This window comes from Triticum aestivum, chromosome 4D, assembly GCF_018294505.1.
Source record: "Triticum aestivum cultivar Chinese Spring chromosome 4D, IWGSC CS RefSeq v2.1, whole genome shotgun sequence".
NCBI lineage: Eukaryota > Viridiplantae > Streptophyta > Magnoliopsida > Poales > Poaceae > Triticum > Triticum aestivum.
The window spans coordinates 310,390,168-310,398,292 of NC_057805.1; positions in this window are offsets into that span (position 1 = coordinate 310,390,168).

Below are 8,125 nucleotides of genomic sequence, written 5' to 3' on the forward strand. Positions count from 1 at the left end.
CGGCGGCGACCTACCGTGTTCTACTCTTCCTCGTTTTCTGTGTGGCGCGGCCTCGTTGGCAGCGGGGCGGGGCCTCGGCGGAGCCGGTGATGTCCTCTGTCATGTTGCCGGCGGGCGGCGCCTCGGCGGAGCGGGGGAAATCCTCCCCCTCGTTGCTGGCGCCGCGGGGCCTCGGCGGAGTAGGGCCTCGTCGACGCCAGCGGAGCGGGGACTCGTTGGAGCCGGCATTGTCCTCTGCCTCGTCCTCGGTCTCGCCAAACAGCGCCTCGCCCGCTTCATCACCCTCTTTGTAGGCGGCCGCAGCCTCCGCCACCCGCATGCGGTACCGCCAACGCTCGAGGCGGCCCTCACGGGCAGAGTGGTACGAGTCGAGCAGCGCCTCCTGCTCCGCCCGCTCCGCGGCGATCTGCTCCTCCGCCTGCTGGTGCTCCTGGAGGAGATGGTGGTTGTAGGCGGCGTTGGCCTGCGCCTCCCGGAACTGCTCCTCAAGCTTCTGCCTCACCGTGTCCATATATTGGGCACGGGCCTCGCCGATGGTCATGGTGCAATGCACCGGCGAGGATGGCACGGAGGAGGGGGTTGGCGCCGGATCGTCGACTACCATGTTCTCCATTGGGACGTCGTCATTCTCCGGCTGCCTGCCGGCCAGCCAGTCGGCAACAATGGCTGCCATCTCCTTGTGGTCCGTCATCCGCCTGTCCCGAAGAGCGTTGGAGCGCGAGGAAGCCATGGTGGGCAGTAGTGGTGTGGACAGGAGAATAGGAATGGATGCGGTGACTGCGGCTATGGCCGGCGCAACAGTTTATATAGCAATGGTGGGCGGTGATGATGACATAGACCTGGGGTAGGGTCATAGGCATGACCTATACGCCCTATCCAGGGTTGCTGTCCTAGAAGCAAAGAAGCTCAAGAGACAAAAGGGAGAGCCCAACACTGGTGTCGAGTGCAATCCACTCGACCTACCAGCTACTCGGAGACCCCTCCTTCCTGAGGTCACTCGACCACTCGACCATACAAGAATCCATTTGACTTATTGAAGACCAGGAGTCATCCAGAACAGCAACGGACAAGCGTTCACTCTGTAGTCTTTAAAGCCATTAAGGCATTTAAGGCTGGCATTATCAGTAACGCCTCCTCTTTATGTACATTGAACTCTTGGTAACGGAGGATGGCCGGGGTCCTGGCGCACTCTATATAAGCCACCCCCTCTTCTGGCACAAGGGTTCACACCCCCTGTAACACACACACACACACATAATCCAGTCGACCGCCTCCGGGCACCGAGACGTAAGGTTGTTACTTCCTCTGCGAAGGGCCTGAACTCGTAAAACTCGTGTGTACAACTTCGCCATAGCTAGGATCTTGCCTCCTCATACCTACCCCACGTTCTACTGTCAGTCTTAGATCCACGACAGTTGGCGCCCACCGTGGGGCAGGTGTCTTAGCGACTTTTTGATGGAGTTGCGTTTTTTTCGATTCTCATCATCATGGTTTCCGCCGGCGGATTGGTTGAGGGCCGCGAGATCCGTCTCGGCGCACTCATTTTCGTTGCCGATGACTCCGCTTGGCTTTAGGAAGCTCCACTCAACATCGAGGCATTCCCCGTCCGTGGGGCGACGCACTTTCGCGCATGCGTCCGCGACGTCCTTCTCCGGCAGCCGTCGACCCAGTATCGGTTGGCTCCTATGGTGTCCTCGCCCTCCGCTGTTCGCCGGCGCAAGCGATCCGGTCAGTCGCGGATCCAGCGGTGGGTGAGACACGCGGTGGCCCGTCAGTCGGCCACCCCACAAGTCGAGGCAATCGAGCCTGATGAAACTCTCTACGACCTGTTCGATCTGTCGACTGGCTCCTCGAGACCACATCCGAGTGCGATAGGAGCGATCCCGCGGCAGAAGTCTTGATGGTCAATGGACCACGCAATCCTCCTGGCTTCCCTCGCGACGACGGCGGTGATGGTGGCGGCGATCTGTCACGCGTTCACGAGGAGTACCGCCCCGAGCCCCTCTCTTCGCAGCAGAGGGAAGAGCTTCACTGCCGTAATATGGATGCGCTTCACACTCCTATCATTGGAGAAACCCCCGAGGCCCGGGCCTTGGAGGAGGCGCGCCTGGCCAACTTGGCTGAGCGCACTGGACTGGAGAATCTGCAGCATGCACTCGATGAGCGTGCTCGGCAGCGGATCCCTGAGTCCAGTCGACGACAGCTTTTTCCGCCTCAACCTCAGGTATATCGCACTCCGATTCAAAATCTCACGATAGCGGCCCGCATAGCAGAGTCAATTCAGCCTTCCCAGTCGGAGGCTGGCAGAGGTTTGATGCAGATCCGGGCCTTACTCCGGGCGGCCGAAGAGTAGAACCCAGCGGTATCTCAGTCGCGGAACAGGATTCATAGCAGATCTGTGATGGCAGATACGGTTCAGTCGGCTCACAGCCCAAGATCGCCCCCCCGGCATGAAGGACGTGGGCACAGGCAAGATCAGTACAGAAACCACGAGCAATATGATCAGCGACCCGGCCACGATGACCGTCGTCGAGTGCCCACGCCTCCTCCGAGGAGTGGGTCATATGTGCCTCGGCGGCATGATGACAAACGCCCTCACAGTGGCGAGCGAAGATTACCAGTCGACCCAAGGGGGCCGGGCTTTGATGCGAGTTCTATTCTCGTTCAAGGTCTGGTTGACAGGAACAGAGCACACAGAGAAGGCCATGACAGAGATTACCCGACTGGCAACAGAGTGCATGTTTCAGGTCCCGAGTGTTTCAGCAGAGCCATCAGGGCCGCAGTGATTCCTCCCAACTTCAGGTTGGTGACTGGAGTCAGCAAGTTTACTGGTGAGTCTAAGCCTGACACTTGGCTTGAAGACTACCGAGTGGCTGTACAAATTGGTGGTGGCAATGATGAAGTGGCCATGAAGCACCTTCCTCTGATGTTGGAAGGCTCGGCCAGGGCATGGTTGAACCAGTTAGCACCTGGCAGTATATTCAGTTGGGAGGAACTCGTCCGAGTGTTTGTTAGGACTTTTGAAGGTACCTGCAAATGACCAACGGGATTGTCAAAATTGCAGCATTGTGTGCAAAAACCGAATGAAACCCTAAGAGACTATATCCAGAGATGGATCATGTTGCGCCATACAGTCGAGAATGTGTTAGATCACCAAGCAGTTTGTGCCTTCAAAGAAGGTGTTAAGTATCGAGAGTTGAATCTGAAATTCGGTCGGACAGGGGATATGTCGCTGACACGGATGATGGAGATTGCCACCAAATACGCTAATAGCAAAGAAGAAGACCGACTCTAGAGTGGAAAGCACAAAACAGTCGCCCAGGAAACCGGAGGAGGGAATTCCAGTCGGAAATAGAAGCGCAAAGCTGAGCCAGCTGCTCCTGGTGAAGCCTTAGCCGTGGCTCAATGAAAGTTCAAGGGGAAGCCCAAAGGGCCCTGGACCCCCAAGAAAGTGAAAGATCAAGCCAGAAATGATGTGTTGGATTTGCCATGTCACATTCACATCAAGAAGGATGAAGAGGGTAATCTGATTTATCCTAAACATACCACTCGACAGTGTCGAGTTTTGATCCAGCAGTTCCGAGAAAAGCAACCCAATGAGAAGGAAAAGGAGCTGCACAAAGATGAGGATAAGGAAGAAGATGACGATGGTTTTCCAACGTCAATTCCACTCTGCTGATTTTTGCCGATGTGGAGAGCAAAAGTCGACTGAAAGTTATCAACAGAGAAGTAAACATGGTTGCTCCAGCAACACCCAGTTATTTGAAATGGTCTCAGACTGCCATCACATTCGACCAGTCTGATCACCTAGCGCGTATCGCCACCCCTGGGAGGCAAGCGTTGGTGGTCGACCCAGTTGTTGAAGGCACTCGACTGACCAAAGTGCTAATGGATGGTGGTAGCGGCCTGAATATCCTCTATGCTGAAACCTTGAAGGGAATGGGCATTCCAATGTCCAAGCTTAGTGAAAGCAATATGAGTTTCCATGGCGTTATACCTGGCAAGAAGGCTGAATCACTCGGCCAAATCGCCCTTGATGTGGTTTTCGGTGATTCCAGGAATTACCGTAAGGAAAAGTTGACATTTGAAGTAGTGGATTTCCAGAGTGCTTATCATGCTATTCTGGGTAGGCTTGCTTATGCACGTTTTATGGCTCGACCATGTTACATGTACCTCAAATTGAAGATGCCTGGTCCCAGAGGAGTGATCACAATCACTGGAAATCGGCAGAAGGCAAAAGAGTGCTTCCAGAAGGGCTCAAAAATCGCCGATGCACAAATGGCAGCAGTCGAAATGCAAGAATACTAGAAGAATGCAGACCCGAGTGATTTGTTGCGAGCTAAGAAGCCTGCCACAAATTCTGCATTTCAGTCGTCCGGTGAAACGAAGCCGATTCATATTCACCCGACCGATCCTAATGCTGCTCCTACTCATATTTCAACATCACTCGACAGCAAATTGGAAGAAGCGCTCATCCAGTTCCTCCGTGAGAACTGGGCCATCTTCGCATGGAAACCTTCTGACATGCCGGGTGTACCCAGGGGACTGGCTGAGCACCGTTTGCGAGTCGACCCAAAAGTGAAACCAGTCAAGGAACATCTTTGACGGTCCGCCGTACAGAAGAGAAAAGCAATTGGGAATGAAGTGGCTCAGCTCCTGGCAGCTGAGTTCATCTGAGAGATTTACCACTCCGAGTGGCTCGCCAATGTTGTCATGGTCCCCAAGAAGGACGACTCACTTCGCATGTGCATTGACTTCAAGCATATCAATCGGGCCTGCCCAAAAGATCATTTTCCTCTCCCCCACATCGACCAGATCGTCGACTCGACTGCGGGGTTTGAGCGTCTGTCTTTTCTAGACGCCTATTTCGGGTACCATCAGATCTGACTGTATGGACCCGATGAGATAAAAACAGCTTTCATCACTCCATTCAGGTGTTTTTGTTATGTCACCATGCCATTCGGTCTCAAGAACACTGGAGCCACATTCATGAGGATGATTCAGAAGTGTCTGCTCACTCAAATCAGTCGGAATGTGGAAGCATACATGGATGACATTGTGGTCAAGTCGCGTAAAGGTTCCGACCTGCTGGCTGACCTTGCAGAAACCTTTGCCAACCTGAGAAGGTATGATATCAAGCTTAATCCATCAAAGTGCACATTCGGAGTTCCTGGCGGGAAGTTACTCGGCTTCCTCGTTTCCGAACGAGGGATCGACGCGAACCCAGAGAAAGTTGGTGCCATACTCCCAATGAAACGCCCTGTGCGTGTGCATGATGTCCAGAAGCTTACTAGTTGTTTGGCCGCCCTGAGTTGATTCATTTCTCGCCTTGGTGAAAAGGCATTGCCTCTTTACCGATTGATGAAGAAATCTGACAAGTTCGAGTGGACTCCTGAAGCTGATGCAGCGTTTGCGGAACTCAAAGCCCTGCTTTCCACCCAGCCGGTGCTCGCTGCCCCAATCAGCAAAGAGCCTTTACTGCTTTATATTGCACTGGACAAGTCGTCAGTACAGTACTCACGGTCGAGCGGGAAGAAGAAGGAAGAGCCTATAAAGTTCAGCGCCCAGTATACTATGTTTCTGAAGTTCTGACTCCATCCAAGCAAAGATATCCGCATTATCAGAAGCTTGTTTATGGAATTTACATGACCATGAAGAAGGTTGCACATTATTTCTCTGATCACTCCATTACAGTCGTCAGCGACGCACCATTGTCAGAAATTCTGAACAACAAAGATGCAACTGGTCGAGTGGCTAAGTGGGCGATTGAACTCCTTCCCTTGGATATCAAGTTTGAGGCAAAGAAAGCTATCAAGTCCCAAGCAATAGCAGATTTCCTCGCCGAGTGGATTGAGCAGCAACTGCCGACTCAGATTCACTCGGAGCATTGGACCATGTTCTTTGATGGATCCAAGATGCTGAATGGTTCCGGTGCTGGGGTGGTATTGGTCCCCCCCCCCCGAGGTGACAATCTCAGCTATGTTCTCCAGATTCATTTTGACTCCTCCAACAATGAAGCTGAATATGAAGCACTTCTGTACGGGCTGCGTATGGCCATTTCACTTAGCGTCCATCGCCTCATGGTCTACGGTGACTCGGATTTGGTGGTTAATCAAGTTATGAAGGAGTGGGACATCAGAAGCCCGGCTATGACTGGCTATTGTAATGCAGTGAGAAAGTTAGAGAAGTTTGAGGGGTTAGAGCTCCATCATATACCCCGACTGAAAAATCAAGTAGCCGATGATTTAGCAAAGATAGGTTCCAAGAGGGAGGCCATTCCCAGCAGTGTGTTTTTGGAACATATTCATACGCCTTCAGTTCTGGAAGACCCCTTCACTGAAGAGCCCCCACAACCTAAGAGTGCCACTAATCCGATTGAAGTCCAAGTCCCAGCTGTGGTCGACTTGATCATGGAGGTTTTGGTCATCACTCCCGACTGGATAGTGCCGTACATTGCGTACATTCTTAGGAAGGAACTCCCAGAAGATGAAGAAGAGGCTCGACAGATCGTCCGTCGATCCAAAGCCTTTACGGTGATAAAAGGACAACTGTTCAGAGAAAGTGTAACTGGAGTCAGCCAGAAATGCATAACACCAGAAGAAGGTCGAGTGATCCTCAACGACATCCACTCGGGGACCTGTGGTCACCATGCGTCCTCTCGGACCATTGTGGCCAAAGCATACCGAGCAGGGTTTTATTGGCCACGAGCAAATGAAATGGCGAAAGAAATAGTCGACAAATGTGAAGCTTGCCAGTTTTACTCGAACATGCCTCACAAACCTGCATCAGCCCTGAAGACCATTCCACTCGTATGGCCCTTTGCTGTTTGGGGATTGGACATGGTCGGACCTCTGAGGACTGGTAGGAGCGGCTTCACTCATGTACTCATGGCAGTCGACAAGTTCACCAAATGGATTGAAGCCAAGCCTATCAAAAATCTTGAAACCTGTACTGATGTCAGCTTCATCAGAGAATTAACATTCAGATATGGTGTTCCGCACAACATCATCACCGACAATGGATCTAACTTCGATTCTGATGAGTTCCGAGCCTTCTGTGCTTCCCAAGGCACTCGAGTCGACTATGCTTCAGTCGCCCATCCCCAGTCGAATGGACAAGCAGAAAGAGCAAATGGATTGATTCTCAAAGGACTGAAACCCTGATTGATGCGTGATCTCAAGCATGCAGCAGGCGCCTGGGTCGATGAACTTCCATCAGTGCTTTGGGGATTGAGGACAACTCCAAATCGGTCGACTGGCCGAACTCCATTCTTCTTGGTCTATGGAGCTGAAGCTGTACTTCCGAGTGACTTACTTCACAATGCACCCCGAGTCGAACTCTTCTCAGAAGATGAAGTAGAACAGGCTCAGCAAGATGCAATTGATCTCCTAGAAGAAGAAAGAGATATGGCTCTGATCCGGTCGACCATTTATCAGCAAGACCTGCGTCGATTCCACGCTAGAAACGTGAGGGGTCGAGCATTTCAAGAGGGAGACTTGGTTCTTCGAGTTGATCAGCAGAAACCACACAAGCTCGCTCCTGCTTGGGAAGGCCCCTTCATTATCACCAGAGTGCTCCACAACGGAGCATACCACCTCTACAATGTCGAGCACAAGAAAGACCAGACACGCGCTTGGAATGCGGAGCTGCTCCACGCCTTTTACACTTAAGCATTCAGACTGTTGAGATGTAATAAGAAATACCTTCTAGTTTGATTATCAAAGGCACAATTTTACAGTCTCATAAATGATTGTTGTTCCTTTTTTATACGTTCTAAATCCCCTAGTGGGTGGCTTAGCTGCGAATCCGTTTCGCCTAAGTTTAAAAAATCCTACCGAGTGGTGAGCAAGCCTTTCACTCGGAGGCTTAGCTGCGAATCCATTTCACCTAAGTTTAAAAAATCATACCGAGTGGTGAGCAAGCCTCTCACTTGGGGGCTTAGCTGCAGTCCAGTACTCGCCTAAGTTTTTAAAATTCTACCGAGTGGAGAGCAACCCTCCCACTCGGGGGCTTAGCTGCAGTCCAGTACTCGCCTAAGTTTGAAAAAAATCCTACCGAGTGGTGAGCAAGCCTCTCACTCGGAGGCTTAGCTGTGAATCCGTTTCGCCTAAGTTTAAAAAATCCT